General features: G+C 44.3%; 1 long non-coding RNA gene across 6 annotated transcripts in view; it reads right to left on the bottom strand.

Moving 5' to 3' along the window:
* The window catches only part of LOC141495940 (uncharacterized), a 21,020-nt gene continuing 2,401 nt past the window's right edge, over positions 1-18,619 (bottom strand). For 2 of the 6 annotated variants that reach the window (XR_012470902.1, XR_012470901.1), the window contains exons 2-7: positions 18,421-18,572; positions 15,810-15,956; positions 15,310-15,356; positions 14,438-14,600; positions 12,933-13,143; positions 1-9,214 (exon numbers count right to left, since the gene is read on the bottom strand). This is a non-coding gene — a long non-coding RNA (uncharacterized LOC141495940). Of the gene's footprint in view, positions 9,215-12,932; positions 13,144-14,437; positions 14,601-15,309; positions 15,357-15,805; positions 15,957-18,420; positions 18,573-18,619 lie in introns of all 6 variants that reach the window. The other 4 variants (XR_012470903.1, XR_012470906.1, XR_012470904.1 and 1 more) reach the window with 4 other exon arrangements.

Here is an 18,619-nt window from a genome sequence, read left to right on the forward strand (position 1 = left end):
TCCTTTACTTTATTGCTCATGAGGATCTATATTTTTGGGGGAGGGGTATCATGTTTACTCTTAAACAAGAATATTTTAGTAATGTATAAAAATATCATTTGTAAAAAATAAAAAAATATATATTTTTAAAACATATAAATAACACCCCAAATGACTAGAATCCTCTATCTTACATTCTTGCCAGAGGCATGTCTACGGTCACTGATACAGATGTTATTACCCCCCTTGGATGGTAGTAAAGCCCTCAACACCCAGGAAAATATGACACTATCCTTGATCAAAGTTAGCAGACATTTCACTGACATTTTGAATACTTTTCTAAGTCTACCAAATAAGTGATATCTCAGGCTTCTTTAAATGGATCAAGCACTGAGTAATATTTCAGATCCCAGTCATGACTTTAGTTTGGTGTTCTATGAAATTTTCAATGTGAAAATGACAACCTATCCTAAGAGACATTCTGTTGCTTTCATCCCTAATTCAATCACCCCTCTTCACAGAGAAGGATAAGTCAGCAGGATTGCTCAGACTGACCAAACACCAGAGCACATATGAAAAATAGCAGTCCATTTTGTCAGAAGAATGAGATTATATTCTAAGCCTCATCTTTTCCCTCCTCTGGCAGAAAAAGTATTGTCTATCACATTGTGGGGAGAAAAAGGGGCTGGTCTGAACAGGTGGACAGTTTGCTGCTTCAACTAATTCTCCTGAATCATTGCCTCTCCCTACTGCCAGTGGTAAATCAACAAATAGAGATATGCAAATTTCTGAACTTGACTTGGTCCAGACAATATGGAGGAAGGAGTGAATTCAGGCTTTCTACCCTGAATTCTGAATTTCCTGCAGGCTCAAATCAACCTAAAACATGACTAAAATCCACTCTCCCATTCTTGTTAGAGGCCTGGATGGTGACATTTCTGCAGCTGCTATTACCCCTTTGGACGGTTGCAAAACCCTCAACAGCAAACAAAACAAGGCATTCTCCTTGACTAAAGTTAGAGGAAATCTCATTGACATTATTAATGCTTTTCTGAAAGCTAACCGCTAAGTGGTAATACAGGGTATATTAAATAGTTCAAGCCCTGAATAAAATTTCAGATCTCAGCCACTGCTTTATCCTGGTGTTCTGTGAGTTTTTCAAGTACTTCTTCCTTAAGGAGGAGGGAGTAAAGGACGTACCTTGTGTCCTGACAATACTAGCTATTGAAAGAGTTCCCCCTCTTTTTTTTCCCATCCCCCCTTCTCACAGAGAAGGCCAGGCAGCTTGCTCTGGTTGACCATACACCATAGCCCAGGTGAGCAACCACTTTTGTCAGAAGAATGAGATTATAGTATAACCCTCACCTCCTCCCTCCTCTGCCAGAGGAAAAAAATTGTCTCCATCACACTGTGGGGAGAAAGAGGAGCTGGTCTGGCTAGGTGAGCAGTCTGCTGCCTCACCTCATTCCCCTGGATCACTGCCTCTCCCTACTGCCAGATATACAACTTTCTACAAATTTCTATACTTGACTGCATCCAGACTATATTGTGGAAGGGGCCAATTTGGCCTTCGTCAAGAATGACACCACCAACTGACAAAGAATATTCTGCTTCAATCCATTCATTTTATAGGTATGAATTTCTGTTAGGAACAAATCAATCCACAAAATGGCTAAAATTCACCATCTCACATGGCTGGGGCCACTGCTGCAGCGGCTACCACCCCTGGGATGGTGGCCAAACCCTCCTCAACACCCAAGAAAACATGGCACTATCCTTGGCCAAAGTCATCAGACATCTCGCTGATATTTTCAATGTTTTTCACACAGTCTACCAGCTACATGGCATCTCTGAGTACATTATAGGCATCAAGGCCTGAATAATATATCAGATTCCAGCCACTGACTTATCCTGGCTTTCTTTGACTTTTTCCAGAACTGCCTCGTTCAGTATGAGAGTTGCAAAAGAACAACCTATCCTAATAGATATACTAGCCATTTATGGAATTACCAGTCCTGTTGTTTCCATCCCTTGTTCTCCCAATTGGTCCTTCTACCAAAGAAGCAGATTGGTCAGAGGTGTTTGCTCAGACTAATCAAACAAGAGAAAACAGTTGCATAATGTTAGCACTGAAGGTTAGGTAAAGGTTTTTATTTGAAGAATGAATTTATCTTTTCATCAGAAGAATGAGTATATCTTCCAATCTTTGCTTCTTCCCTCCTCTACCAGAAGAATGAATTACTTCCATCACATTGTTGGGAGAAAGGGGGGCTAGTATGGACAGGTGAGTAGTTTGCTGCCTCAACTAATTCACCTGAATCGTTCGTTGCCTCTCCCTATTACCAGTGGTAAAACAATGAAAACAGATATGCAACTTTCTACTAAATACCGTACACTCAAGTGTATCCAGTCTATATGGAGGAAGGAGCCAATTGGGGCTTTCTATGAGAGTGATATCCCTAGCTGATAAAGAATATTCATACATATCAAATGAATGGAGTGAAATAAAATATTCTTTCATTAAGTATGAATTTCCTCCAGGCTCAAATCAACCCTCAACATGGCTAAGTCCACCATCTCCCACTCTTGTTAGTGGCCTGACTGGGGCCATTTCTGTAGCTCCTACTACCCCCTTGACTATTACCCCCTTGGATGGTTGCAAAACCCTCAACACCAAGCAAAACAAGGCACTCTCCTTGACCAAAGTTAGAGGACATCTCATTGACATTTTCAGTGCTTTTCTAAGTCTAAAGACTAAGTGGCAATGCAGGGTACATTAAATAGTTCAAGCCCTGAATAAAATTTCAGATCTCAGCCACTGCTTTATCCTGGTGTTCTGTAAGTTTTTCAAGTAGTTCTTCATTAAGCAGGAGAGAGAAATGGACAAACCCTGTGACCTAACTGACAATACTATTTAAAGAGTTCCCTTCCTTCTTTTTCCATCCCTCTTTCTCCCAATCCCCCCCCCCATTCCCACAGAGGATTGGCCAGGCAGCTTGCTCTGGCTGACTATACACCAGAAGAATGAGATTATGTTCCAAGCCTGGCCTTTTCTCTCCTCTGCCAGAGGAAAGAATTGTCTCCATCACATTGTAGGGAGTAAGAGGGCCTGGTCTGGCTACATGGGCAGTTTGCTGCCTCAAGTCATTCCCCTGGATCATGGTCTCTCCCTACTGCCAGTGGTTAAAAAACAAATATAGATATATAACTTTCTACAAATTGCTGTACTTGACCTTATCCAGACTATATTGTGGAAGCAGTGAATTTGGCCTTCTACAGTAATGACACCACCAACTGACAAAGAATATTCTGCTTCAATCCATTCATTTTATAGGTATGAATTTCTGTTGGGAACAAATCAATCCACAAAATGGCTAAAATTCACTATCTCACATTATTGTCAGAGGCATGGCTGGGGCCACTGCTGCAGCTGCTACCACCCCTGGGATGGTGGCCAAACCCTCCTCAACACCCAAGAAAATATGGCACTATCCTTGGCCAAAGTCAGCAGGCATCTCACTGACATTTTCAATGTTTTTCACACAGTCTACCAGCTACATGGCATCTCTGAGTACATTATAGGCATCAAGGCCTGAATAATATATCAGATTCCAGCCACTGACTTATCCTGGCTTTCTTTGACTTTTTCCAGAACTGCCTCATTCAGTATGAGAGTTGCAAAAGAACAACCTATCCTAATAGATATACTAGCCATTTATGGAATTACCAGTCCTGTTTTTTCCATCCCTCGTTCTCCCAATTGGTCCTTCTACCAAAGAAGCAGATTGGTCAGAGGTGTTTGCTCAGACTAATCAAACAAGAGAAAAACAGTTGCATAATGGCAGCACTGAAGGTTAGGTAAAGGTTTTATTTGAAGAATGAATTTATCTTTTCATCAGAAGAATGAGTATATCTTCCAATCTTTGCTTCTTCCCTCCTCTACCAGAAGAATGAATTACCTCCATCACATTGTTGGGAGAAAGGGGGTCTGGTATGGACAGGTGAGTAGTTTGCTGCCTCAACTAATTCACCTGAATCGTTCATTGCCTCTCCCTATTACCAGTGGTAAAACAACAAAAACAGATATGCAACTTTCTACTAAAATACTGTACACTCAAGTGTATCCAGTCTATATGGAGGAAGGAGCCAATTGGGGCTTTCTATGAGAGTGATATCCCTAGCTGATAAAGAATATTCATACATATCAAATGAATGGAGTGAAATAAAATATTCTTTCATTAAGTATGAATTTCCTCCAGGCTCAAATCAACCCTCAATGTGGCTAAATCCACCATCTCCCACTCTTGTTAGTGGCCTGACTGGGGCCATTTCTGTAGCTCCTACTACCCCCTTGACTACTACCCCCTTGGATGGTTGCAAAACCCTCAACACCAAGCAAAACAAGGCACTCTCCTTGACCAAAGTTAAAGGACATCTCATTGACATTTTCAGTGCTTTTCTAAAAGTCTAAAGACTAAGTGGCAATGCAGGGTACATTAAATAGTTCAAGCCCTGAATAAAATTTCAGATCTCAGCCACTGCTTTATCCTGGTGTTCTGTGAGTTTTTCAAGTAGTTCTTCATTAAGCAGGAGGGAGAAACGGACAAACCCTGTGACCTAACAGACAATTCTAGCTATTTAAAGAGTTCCCTTCCTTTTTCCATCCCTCTTTCTCCCAATCCCCCACTTCCCGCAGAGGATTGGCCAGGCAGCTTGCTCTGGCTGACCATACACCAGAAGAATGAGATTATCTTCTAAGCCTGGCCTTTTCTCTCCTCTGCCAGAGGAAAGAATTGTCTCCATCACATTGTACAGAGAAAGAGGGCCTGTTCTGGTTACATGGTTAGTTTGCTGCCTCAAGTCATTCCCCTGGATCATGGTCTCTCCCTACTGCCAGTGGTTAAAAAACAAATATAGATATATTCTACAAATTGCTGTACTTGACCTTATCCAGACTATATTGTGGAAGCAGTGAATTCGGCCTTCTACAGCAATGACACCACCAACTGACAAAGAATATTCTGCTTCAATCCATTCATTTTATAGGTAGGAATTTCTGTTAGGAACAAATCAGTCCACAAAATGGCTAAAAATTCATTATCTCACATTCTTGTCAGAGGCATGGCTAGAGCCATTGCTCCAGCTGCTACAACAGCTCCCTGGGATGGTCCCCAAACCCTCAATACCCAAGAAAACATGGCACAATCCTTGGCCAAAGTCAGTGGACATCTCACTGACATTTTCAATGCTTTTCATGCAGTCTACCAGCTAAATGGTATATCAGGGTACTTTAAAAATTATCAATGCCTGAGTAATTTTATCATATTCCAGCCACTGCCTTTTCATGGATTTTTTTGTTTTTCAAATACTTCCTTACTATGCATGAGAATTTGGAAAGGACATCTGTCCTAACAGCTCTACTATGTAATTAAGGAAATCCTTTCCTCCATTTTTCATCCTTTTTCCCAATCCCTAAAACCAGAGCACAGTTCCAAAATGATACCTATGAAATTTAGGGAAATATTCTATCAGAAGTATGATTTTATCTTCCAAACCTTGATTTTCTCCTTCTCTGCCAGAAGAATGAATTGTCTCCATTATCTTTTTTTGGGAAAAGGTGGGCTGGTTGGACTACTGGGAAGTTTACTGCCTCACCAAATTTGCCTGAATATTTACTTGCTTCTCCCTACTGCCAGTGGTAAAACAATGAATACAGATATACAATTTTCTACTAATTTCTGTACTTGACTATATCCAGATAACATAGGGGAAGGAACAAATACCTTCCTTGTAAAGAAGTGACACCACCCAATTGACAAAAAAATATTATACTTCAGTCCATTTCATATGTATGAATTTCCTTCAAGAGCAAATCAACCAACAAAATGGCTAAAATCCACCATCTCACATTCTTGTCAGCAGCATGGCTGGGGCCATTGCTGCAGCCGCTGCAACCCCTGGGATAGTGGTCAAACCCTCCTCAATACCCAAGAAAACATGACACTATCCTTGGCCAAAGTCAGTAGACATCTCGTGGACATTTTAGATGCTTTTCTAACAGTCTACCAACAAAGGGTTATCTCAGGGTACTTTAAATGCATCAAGGCCTGAATATTCTTTCATATCCCAGCCCCGGCCTGATCCTGGATATCTCTGACTTTATCAAATACTTATTAAATACTTCCTCCCTAAGCAGGAGATGATGAAAGGGACAACCTCTCCTAACATAGTAGCCATTTATAGAGTTCCCCCACCTATTGTTTCTATTCCTCTTTCTCCAATTTCTACCCTTCTCTCAGAGAAGTATTGGTCAAAGGAGTTTGCTCAGACTGACCAAACAACAGAAAAAAGATGCAAAATGGCAGCACTAAAGGTAAGGTAAAGGTTTTGTCAGAAGAATGAGCTTCTCTTTTCATCAGAAAAATGATTTTATCTTCCAAACCTTGTTTTTTCCTTCTATCCATTGAATGGTCTCCATCATATTTTTCGGAAAAAGGTGTGTTGGCCAGAAAGCTGGTAAGTTTGCTACCTCACCAAATTTGCCTGGATATTTGCCTTTCCCTATTGCCAGTGGTAAAACAAGGAATATAGATATACAACTTTGCAGTATGGAGGGACTATATGGAGGGAGCAGTGAATTCTGGCTTTCTATAGGAGTGACACCACCCAATTGACAAAGAATATTCTAGTTCAATCCATTCATTTCATATGTATAAATTTCCTTCAGGAGCAAATCAACCCACAACAAGGCTAAAATCCATCATCTCACATTCTTGTCAGAGGCAGGGCCATTGCTGCACCTGCTACAAACCCCTTAGATGCCTGCAAAACCCTCATCTCCCAACAGAACATGACACTATACTTGACCAAAATCAGCAGACATCTCATAGATGTTTTCAATGTTTACTAGCAGTGTAAGAAGTAAATGGTAATGTAGGGTATGTTTAATGGATCAAGGCCTCAGTAAAATTCCAGACACACCCTGTGTCCTAACTGAAAATACTAGCTCATTAAATATTTCCCCCCTCCTTTTGTTTTCATCTCTCAATCCCCCCTTCTCCCAGAGAAGGATTGAACAGGGTGGGTTGTTCAATCTCATTAAAAAATACAGACTTGCTTTTCCTAGCTGCCAAACTTAAGGTTAGAGAAATGACTAATTAGATTTATTCTTCTCCTTTTCTGCAGACCTGGACATTCTTCTGGCAGAAACTGAGTGGGCTCCAGAGAAAGCCAACAGCCACTTGCCCTAGACCAGACTGTTCAAAACCTGCCTATTGGCCCCTGAGGTCTCACCTATATTAGGCCTTCCTGAGGCCAGAGAGGCCCAGGAACCACCCTCAACAGTCTTTTCTTCTTCCCCTCATATTCAAAGGGTTTTCTCACTCTCATCTGCCCTCTCCTTCCCCCAAAATCCTTACCAGTACATTTATCCCAATTAATTCAATCCCTGGGTTCTAGCCTGGACAGAGCTCATCAGGAGGTTGGGAAGGGAAGACAGAAAAACAAAAAGGGGGATCTTGAAGGACAGTGAAATAAGGAGGCAGCAGAAGAAAAGCTGACTTCAAATCCTGACACCCTTTCTTACTACCCATCCAATTTTGGAGGGAGTGATTTCATTTCTCTGGACATTAGTTTCCTGCGCTGTATTGTGAAGGGAATGAATTAGGTATGATCTTTACAATCTAATGAAGTTGCAAACCTAAATTTCTCCAGAATTCGATTGGGAGATAGACTGGGATGCTAGTGGAAGAGGGGATCTCTAGAGATAAACAAGATACATTTAAATATACTGTCAGCTTCTCCACTGGCAGAGACCCCAATTCCCCCAGTCAAATTTCAAGTCATGAGCATTGTCTGAAGGATTCCTACTTCCCTGGGGACTTTGAGCTTTGAGGACAGTGCCATGCTATTGATGTTACCACTGGAGAATGGGAGGGGAGGTGAGGAATGGAGTCCGGCCTCTGGCTGGCTGGCGAAACAAGTCAACCCCAGGACAGCACAAGCAGGACATCTCCAGGCTATACAGAATGTCTTCAAACCTCCTTATAGATACCAGTGTGGCCTGTCTTGGGGACTGACATCACCGAAGCCCTAAATCAAGACAGCTCCTGAGTGGTCATAACTGAACATGCCCCCCCACGACACATCTCAGTAAACATCATCAACACATTTCTACAGAACACACAAGTGACTTGGATTACTCAGATCTGCTGCCAAAGGGATGAAGAAAGCAGGGGCCAAAGGTCCCACCTCCCCAGCTAAATTCTGAATACTAGATGGGGCTCCTGGTTAACTGGGCCTATACCATCCCTCAACCACTATCATCCACCAAATAAGACCCAAATCCCAAACTCTCCTTCTTTCCTAACTCACCCATTTCAAGCCCACAAGAGCTGTGTGTAGGATCTCACAAAGCCCCTCTTCACCCCCCTCTCCTTCACAAGGAAACTATTCCATCACTTGCTCCCTGAAAGTTGTCTCATATAAACTGAAGGACCTGGAGGTGGGACCCTAACTCAGGGGGTCTGTTCTGGAGAATATGCCTCCAGTCAATCAATAATACTTCTTGCCAGTAAAATCTTAGCTTTTTCTTGCCAATGCTCACTTTGCCACAAGTCTTTTTTAAGACTCAGTCTGAGGGACAGAGACAGTGTTCTTGTGGCTTGCATTCAAATGTTTGGTTTCTACTTAAGATCTGGTCAATGTCTACATAAAGAGTCTGGATGGTAAAAGCAAAGGTCAAAAAACCAAAAAGTCAAAAAAATTAAAAAAATCGTAGCACAACCCCTTTTCCTGTCAAGGTCCCTAAAGTTCAGAGAAATGGACTACATCTATTGATCAACAGTACATCCACAGAAATAGATATGGACAGGTCTAGAGTTCATTATACACAATGGTGTGCAAGGTGACCAGGTCACCCAAGGGGAAAAGCCCCAAGGAAGCAGAGAGGAAGAGTCTGTTGTAGAACAGATCAGAGTGGCCTAACTCTGGACAAAGGCCTTCAAATTACCATTTGGCAAGATGTTTTCTTTACAATCCATACACTCATTTACATATTTCTTTAAGCTTTCACACATGAGAAGTACAAGGCATGGACTGGTCCTGCTACTATGACCATGAGGCTGGTGCCCTGAATGAGCCTCCAGTAGCCTTCTGTCTGACCGATGTGTCGAAGAGCCCTGAATACACTCCAGGAATGTACTTTGGAGTCTGGAAACAGATTCTGCATTCTGGTCTGTGTGGAGAGGGAAAGAAAACAAGGGGGTAAATGACCCTGGAGAGCTACCATTAGGAGCCTCATTTAGTCAATTCTCCCCCCCCCCCCAACTTGTTTGACAAAGTTGAGGAAACTAAGGCCAGAGGTACCTTCTTCTGGCTCTCACCCCTCTTTTCCTCCTGGTCCCACTCCTCTAGAATCCCCATTCCTGACATGCACCTCCTGGGAACCCAGGTCTGCTCCTCTTCAACCTCCCCCGCCCCAGCCCAGTAACATTCTATTGCATCCCCTCATCTTGAAGTCATTATGTCCAGGAGACCTCAAGGCCTCTCAAGGTCCCTCTACCCAGATTAACAAAGGTACTGGAGAGAAGTTACTCAGTTCCAACATCAGAATTCAACCTTGTGCAAAGAGAAATGATGACAATGATGAGAATGTTGGCTTCCATTTCTATAGTTTCTACTCTTTTAGGCACTATACTAGTAAGCAGGGGCAGAAATGAAGCTGTCCTGAAAACTCACCTGGAACACCAGTGTTTTACACTCAGTATCACAGACTGTAACATTCTCCCAGCTCCAGACTAGTTCAGGAGCCCCCCCCCCCCCCATCACTAGCTCCAGGTATTATTGGCAGGTAATGAGCCAGCTAGAGTTCAAGGAAAAGTAAGTTCCCCAGATTGGAGCAAATTGGGAGCTTGGCTTTAAGAATGGAGAATTAAGAATGGCTATATGAATGACTTCCAATATTTGCATACTCTATTAAATGATCTACATAATGCTAAATGCTTTGCATTCTGGGGAGATGAGAAATCAGTTTCAGAGCATTTCCTCCTCATACCCTCAGAGGAAGCCCTAATAAAGGTCCTACTATAGGCCAGGATTGACGAAGGGCAGAACAATGTGCCTGCACTCTCTTGGGTTCACTGTCAAATGGGATACCCCACCCAATAGTGAGAAAACAACTGCCCAAGGGATAAACTTGGGAGAATCTCAGGGATGAAAAGGAACATTAATGTTTAGTTGTTCATCAAAGGTCTTTTCCCTGAAAATTTCATTCGATGGAAGCCTGGGCACAGCTTCTCTTCCTTGAGACTCAGGTTCATGTGCCATTCCCTCTCTGGCTTCTATATTCATGAAAAGAATCTTGGGTATTTCTACAAGGTCCTCAGGTCAGAGAGAAAGTGCCCTGCAAAAAGGGATTTATCTGGAGAAATCCTCATACTCACATTCATCATCTGGCGAAGAGAGTGGTCCAAGAACAACCTTCTTGGCCATGTAGTAGAAGGGATGAGTTAATCAGAACAAGACCCCACAGCCTTCAGAGGGTCAAACAAACTTTGCCTCTCTGCATGAGTCCTCAGGCCAGAAGTCAAGACACTTGGAAACCTGCATTTTTCCATCTCCAGACCTTTGCTCAAATGGTCCTCCTCCAATCCTTGAAATCTGATGTGGACACATCCTTACTTATCTTCAGCTACAGAAAGGGATTCCCTCCTTCCCATTTTTTCTCACAAGACTTTGCCTGGACCCCTTGTTGCACTTGCTACCCACCTCTTGTATCACAACCCCAGATGCTTCTGTCCAATTTCCCTTACTTGACCATAAGGTCCCTGAGAACATCAGTGTGGCAAATCACTTCAGTTTTTTCAATATCTTGGTTTCCACATTTATCTGTTAGATCAAGGGGTATGTCTAGATGACATAGTGGACCCTGACCCCAAGTGCCAACACACAGGCTTGACCTGGGTAGTTAAGAGAGCAATCTAAATTTCGACTCCAGCTTCTAGCTACCCCACAGCAAAAAAATCAACTGGCAAATTCTAGAGAGGAAATCCCAGCATTAGAAACAAGCATGGGGAGGGGAGGAGGCATTGCTAGGGATGATCTATTACAGGTGAGGAGACTGAATTCAAGAGACACCAGTGTCTCACCCAATTTCATACAAGTTGGCTGGTTAGCTGGCAGGCTTCTGGTCAGCCACACTGTCCACTAGGCCTGGCCTGACCTGAGCAGCAGGAAATCACCACCTGTTTCCCTGCCCAAGCTGCCTGGTCCATAGTTTAATTAGTTTCAGAATCAAGATCAAGTATATTAAAAGAAAAAAGAGGAAGGGAGGAGGGGAGGGAAAGAAGGAAATAGGGGTGGAATGAAGGGAGAGAAAGAGACAGAAAAAATGGGAGGGAAAGAGGAAAGGGAGAAAGACAAAATGTAGGAAAAGAGGGGAAGGAGAGAGGGAAGGAGGGAGGGAGGGAGCAAGGAAAGGGGGAAGAGGGGCTCCTTGGCCTCCTGACTGAATTGGGGCTTGAAATCTTGGACCAGTACCACTGCCCCCACCATGCTCTATGCCCAATCAGGTCACATTGTGAAATCCAAGCTGCACCCTTTCCTGCTACATGTTCTTACTCTAACCTTCCTTCCCTTCCCTGAGTGTTAGCAGAAGCCTCAGCCCAGGAAAAGGCCGAAGTCACACACTCCTCCCCAGAGGGGATGCCCAGCCAACAAAGGCCTGAGGCATGGCAGAGTTCTGCCCAGTCCCACTGAGTTCTGGTTCTCATCTTCTCCAAGCCAGACCTCCTGGGCAACTGATATACTAGGTTAGACCTAGGCATCAAGACCAACAAACAAGCCTGAAATAAAAACCTCTGGAGCCTCGGCCTTTGATCCAGTTTCAGAACCAGCTGGAGGTTGAACAGGGTGTGACTCCCTGGTCAGCTAAGATGCTCTTCCTCCCCCTACAGTTCTTTCAGGTATTAGAATCAAGACAAAAAGAACTGCCATGAGATACCTCTTAGCAATGGGGTCCTGAACATGCTCTGAAACTAAAGTTTCCTCATCTATAAAATGGCAAAATGAATGACACCTACCCCAAAAGGTTCAATAAAATAATGCATGCTAGGCAAAGTGAGTTCTTATTCTCTAAGAATTATCACCAAAATAGCAGGTGACCCTCCACAGCTGGATGACCCTGAGCAAGACACTTCACCTCTGCCTGCCTCAGTTTCTGTTTCTGTAAAATGGAGACAATCCATGAAATCATATTTATAAAATGCTTCACTAGCGGCTTCATAAACATGCATATTCTTTTCCATTATGAGGATGAGGAAAGCTCCCACAGGAACTGCCCAGTAGGACATTCTGGGGGTCTGGAAGAAGAGTTCCCAAACTAGTTCATTGCAAGGTGAAATTAGCCAAGTTTCAAGAGAGATGTTTCTTCTCCAGATAATTGGGGAAGGGGGTGATTTTACAGGACTGGCCAAGTTGCCAATAAATGCTCCCCTCTTTATTGGGGAATGACTAGGTTCCCAATTATATGAGTGTTTTATTACAAGGCCACCACACCCCTGACTATCCAGTCCCCAGGGAAAATCCAGGGGGTACTGGAACCAGAAGGATCCCAGTTCTACTCCTCACTACCTCGATGGACCTTTCCTCCTGTGTGCACCAGCACCCTGGCAAAGAAGAGCAAGAAGCAACTAGACAATCTATCATCTGATTCCTTTGGACTCATGGCCAGCATGACAGGACAGCCAAGGACCCTGACAACCAAAGGGCCTGGAGAGGCCCAATTGTCTAGTAGCCTGGCCACACCAGAGCTCAACATCTCAGACTAATAAGGCTGAGGATATCCAATTCCAAAGTGGCAATGCCATCTTAGCCCAGGGGAGAGGCAGCCTATCAATCAACAAGTACCTATGCAGCAGAGAATGAAGGGAAGGGTAGTGGAGACCAGAGCCTACCTAAGATCATCAATGAAGGTCCAGTACCTGCTCCCATTGAGCTTCTACTAGCATGAAGGGTTTTGATGGCCAAGAATTTCTAAGATTTCCGCCTTGGATGGAGTGATCCCTAGGGCCCACCAGCCAGACCACACAGCAGCTGTCCTTGGTCCTTTCCTGTGATCCAACCTGAATGATTAATACTGAAGCTCTTCGATGTCCCTAGTATAATCTGAACAAAATATAATAATTTAAGTCAGGGGTGTGGTGGCCTTGTAGTAAAACATATAATTGGGAACCTAGTCATTCCCCGATAAGAACAGAGCATTTATTGGCAACTTGACCAGTCCTGTAAAATCACCCCCTTCCCCAATTATCTGGAGAAGAAGCATCTCTCCTGAAACTTGGCCAGTTTCACCTTGAATCTTCTGAGTTCAGAATCACATAGATATTTGGCACTCTGCCTTTCTTGTTTAGAATCTTATAATTGCACAAGCCTTGCTCAGAGTCCTTTGGAATCTCACTGATGGAGAGGATACTCTGCCTGGGGCCCTTCTGATCCGGACTATAGAAGGGGCTGTTGAAAACTGGGGTTCCCCAGCCTGAGGTATCTTCCATGTGTCTGTGCTTCCTGGATCCTGCCTGTTTGGTTGTTTTGATTGATTATCTTTGATAAAACTTTCTATCTCTCTTGATTATCTTTGATAAATGTTTCCTATCTCTTCCATTATCTTAATTGTATTTGTTATACTTATAATACTATTATGAATCATTTGTTATTGTTGTTGCAAACTTCCTTTGCATTTACCTTCATTATAATAAAAAAACCACTTCATGTTTTTCCCCTTTTGGAGTGTCTTACTGCAGGTGCAAATCCTCACTAACACCATTAATCAGATATAATCCTGTTAAAAAAACGTTCCATAAACTTGCTTCCCAGGTTGGGTAAAAGACTCCACCCTGGGTGGCTAGGTGGTGCAGTGCATAAAGCACCGGCCCTGGAGTCAGGAGTACCTGGGTTCAAATCTGGTCTTGGACAATTAATAATTACTTAGCTGTGGGCAAGCCACTTAACCCCATTTGCCTTGCAAAAACCTAAAAAAAGAGAGAGAGAGAGAGACTCCACCCTGCTAAGACTGTCCCAAATGTCCACATTTTTGCTTGTCTTTACCCAGAATACTCTTTGGGGATGGGGAAAAAAAATCAAAAATAAAACCACTCTTTCCAAGGCAGTGGATGACTGCCCACCTCACCTCCAATTACTGGATAGAGGAGCAAGAAGCAAGAAGGGAAAGAAAGGAAGGAGGGGAGAAAGGAAGGGGCTTCTGTGTTTGTGAGGCAATACAACCCATAAGAGCTCCAACAATGACTAATATCTTGGCAAACTGGGAGAAGGGCTGCGGATTGGGATGCCATGGGCCAAAAGGGGTGGCAAGCGCCTCCTTAATCTGGGAGGGACTTTAGAAATAGAGCTGAATGTGTTAAGTCCACCTTCCAAAAATCTCTTTTCCCTTTCAGAAAGGCACCTGTATCAGCTTCCTTCATCACAGTCAGGAAGGTCCAGTTTCAAGTCCAGGCTCTGGCACACACTGGTTGTGTGATCTTGGTCCAGTTATTGGTAACCCCTAAGAACTCCGAGGCAACTCCTGGAAGAAGGCACTTTCTCATCACTATATATGCTGTTTATACCTGGAAAAGAATGTAATTTTAATAGGATCACATGATCCCTGAGGGCAGAGACTGTTTCCTGTTTGTCAAGTCTTTCTAGCAGCCGGCACAATGCACACAGTAGGGACTGAAAAAATTCTCACTCCTTCCTGGACTTGTACAAGTGCAGAATTCACTCTGGGGGCTGCCCCCTCCATCAGGGGAAGAGGCTATTGAGGAGAGTGTGGCTCAGTGATGAGTGTTATGGGTATGGGGGGGGCAGGACAGACTGGCAATGGTACAAACCATTAATCAACCAGCAATTATTATTTGCCACTGACTAGCTGATGATGCTCATGGTGTGCCTAATCTGCATGGAATTTGCTCCTCCACCGATCCACCTGCCATTCTCTATTGTCTCTGCCTGATGTACTGTTGATTTGAAACAAGAGGGCGCACTAGTCCAAACCTACACCCTGTGACCACACCTAAAGATGCTCCTGACCACTGGGTCCAGGGTAAGGGGAGAGCCTGGTGAAGTGCCCTCTCCCCATCTAAGCTGGAGAAGAAGTAAGAGCTTGAGAGGAATTAGACAATGAATTCAGCCACTGCCCTATGTGGGGACCTACCCAGCCCCCCTCCCCCCAGAGCTGGCAGCCTAAGAATAGATTCCATTCCTACATTGTACTTTATCTCCATTCACCTCACCCAATCCTCAAAAACCCTTTGAGTTGGCAGCATGTGTCCCCACCTTACAGATGAGATGGTTGTGGCTCAGAGGACTGGGACCATGGTGACCTAGGGAGAAAATGACTGAAGTCAAAGCAGAATGCGTGTCTTAAAAAGGTTGAAGAACTTGAGATCTGACTGACCAGCCAGTCCCACCACCTCACTTTACAAATGAAGAAACAGGTTCAGAAAGGGAGTGACTGACTTGTGGCCACAAAGCTATCAAGAATCAAAGGCCCTGATTCTAAGATGAAATTAAAATAGTTTAACAATTGCCTCTGAGGGTTTTGGAGAGAATAAAATGGAATAATATTCATAAATCATCATCCTCATAATTTATATCTAATAGGTCCATTTTAAAAGGTACGGAGAGGAAGGTGTGTGGAATGGGAATCCAAGTCTCTCCAACTTTCTATCCACTGCTCCTCCCATGGTGCCCTCCACCATTTCCAGGTCCTAAAAAACCACTTGCTAAGAATTGTTTGAAAAGTGTTAACTGGATTCAAATTCATCAATACCTACGTAAGTCATAATGGAGGCACCCAAGCCGAGATGCAAGAACAGAAGGCAGGTCTTCTCCCACAAAAGATTCTAAGAATTGTAAATGTGTTTGTTTTCTTAAAGATTCAAAGTGAAACAGGTCCCAGTGATGTGGATGGAGACACTTATCTGCAAGGATTAGACAAAAGCATCAGGCTGCCCCCAGTCTTGAGGATGGGGCATCTGGCCAGCTGAGGATGGGCTCCAGGTCTGAGACATAACCAGCCCAGCCAGCCTTTGTCCAAGCACCTAGGAACATGGCCCCCAATGTGGCAAGTTTTACTTTTGCTGATGGATGGCTTTACCCTAAGGGAAGACCAATAGGTATTCTACGGAGTTCTCTTGGGGAGAGGATCTAAGGGTCTGACTTGGTTTTTTAAAAAATGTTCTATTCCTGTCAAAAAAAATCCACACTTCTGATAAGCACATCATCCCTGGACACTTCCCATTTTAGGGATGAAATGAAATCATCAAGGATGGAAAAGGTGATGCTATTAGTTCCCCCTCCCCCCCAAGTTGCAAAGTGGCAAGGCCAACTGAGTCTGCAACCAAGGTCTTCCCACAGGCCCCCAATAAAATAGATCTCTCATATACATATACATGTACAAAAATACATATTTTATATTTTATACACACACACACAAATTAAAATAGATTGATGAAAAACAAGAGAAACCATTATTCTGGACCAGAGCTGCCAAGAGTGCCCTAGAATGGGGGATGGACCAGGATGTTGGTGGCTCATTCACTTCCAGCTGTGGCTCTGGATGAGTCACTTGGTTTCCTTAACTGTAACATGATGAAGTCCTCCTAAGGTCCCTTCCATCTCTAGCCCTATGACCACCCTTGTGGACAAAATCCCTGGCCCCAGACTAGTACCTAGTGAATACCCCTATTCCCTCAGTCATCACTTAGCCATCAGGACCTTCTTTTCTTGGTCATACAAAAGTTATGACTGCACCTCGGTGAATTCCTGCCATAGGTAGGGTTCCTCAGGTCCAAGCCCTCCTAGGACCCCAGGCTGTTGCTGGTCCCTGGGGGGAGATGATGCTGCATTGCCCATTATTCCTTCCAGGTGTGACTAGCTCTGCAAGGGGGTAAGGGTGCTCAGCTGCCACTCATGAGGTATCTACTGTATATTTGAGGGACCAGGATCTAGCTCCCATACTCTACATCTTTGCTTCTGCCTGGGTGACCTTGGACAAGGAACTCGTGCCACTCAACCCCCCTCCTCCCCATCAGAAAGGTAAGGAGTCTCCTGGCAGGGGATGCAGATAGGTGACTCACTGGTGGTCACTAGCCAGACTCCTGGGCCCAGACCCTGCATTGTGAGGCAAACCACCCCCACTCTGGTACCCTGACACCCCCCTGCAACCCTCCAATCCCCCCAACAAAGGCAGCCTTTGACCCCCCTCACCTTCACACAGTCCACTAGGAACATAACTGAATGCTCCATCATTTTCACCCATGGCTTCAGCCATCCAAAGCGAGGCTGTGATAGTCCTCCCTGCTGTCCTTGCTGCTGCTGCCTCAAGAGTGTCCCTGGCCATCAGCAGCCCTGACATGGGGTTCCCTAGTGGGGAGGCTGCTAGGCCCCAGCCTGCAAATTTTCTAAGTTTTCATCATAGTTTAACAGCAGCAATGCCACCAGACACCCAGTGAGGAGGGAGGAAAGCAAGAGTGATGCTCTCCCACCAATCCTGGAGGACCCAGTGCCAGACTGCGCCACACCATTGGTTTGGGACCCTTGGGCCACACCCCTCCTGGGCTTTCCCACTTGACCCATTACTTTCAGCCTGCTTGAGTCACAGGGGGTCCTGGGCCAGTGCAGGATACCCTACAAGGAGGGGTAACCCCCTGTCAAGCACCCCCCCCAGAAGAAGTTTCCATCATTACTCCCAAGCTTCTATATACACAACATTTATATATTGATGTAGAGATATTCCCATATATGTATGATATCTATATCTACACCTGTATAAACAGGTGTGCCAGAAGGACACCACGCCCAGATAGGTGTTGTCTTCCTTTACTAGCAGTCAATCGGCCAACAAATATTTAGTAGTACTACTTCTAAATAGTACTACTATGTACCAGTATGTACCAGTCCCTGAGCTGAGAGCTAGGAGTATACAAGGAGGCAAAAATCAGTCCCTGCCATCCAGAAGTTCCCTGGCTAATGGGGGAGGCAACATGCCAACATCTGGGTACAAGTTGCCAGGATCAATGCCAGGTCAGATCAGAGAGAAAGCATTGACTATGGGCCAGGCTGGGAAAGGCTTTTTGCAGAAAGGGACATGGGCTGAGATGAGAAGGAAGCCCAAGGAGAGCTGACAGAGATCTCTCCCCTGGCAGGAATGACCGAGCCCAGTGGATTATAGTTCCTAGAGGTGGAAGACCAGTAGATATGAAGTTATTGGGGCAAGGGTGAGGCCAATACGATTCTGGGGGGGGGGGGGGGTCCGGGGGGTGGTGCCCCCCACTCCCTTGTGAATGGCTTCCCTGTCTGTCATCTTCTTGAGGGTAGGAACTTTTCATTCTTGGCCTTGAACCCCCAACCCCAAGGGGATTTTCATCTAGTCCCTTCACTTACAGAGAATAATGACTGACAATCATCATCTCCATCTTAAATGTAAGAAAACAGCCTCCCAGAACCACGGACAACATCTTGGGCTTCTGGGGTCATTCTGCGGGCCAAGGAGCATTTAAGAAGCTCCTATCCTATGTCACAAGCTACTATATGCTCTAAAAAAAAAAAAGAAAGAAAACATATATATATATATATATATATA

The sequence above is a fragment of the Macrotis lagotis genome, chromosome 1 (assembly GCF_037893015.1).
Source record: "Macrotis lagotis isolate mMagLag1 chromosome 1, bilby.v1.9.chrom.fasta, whole genome shotgun sequence".
NCBI lineage: Eukaryota > Metazoa > Chordata > Mammalia > Peramelemorphia > Peramelidae > Macrotis > Macrotis lagotis.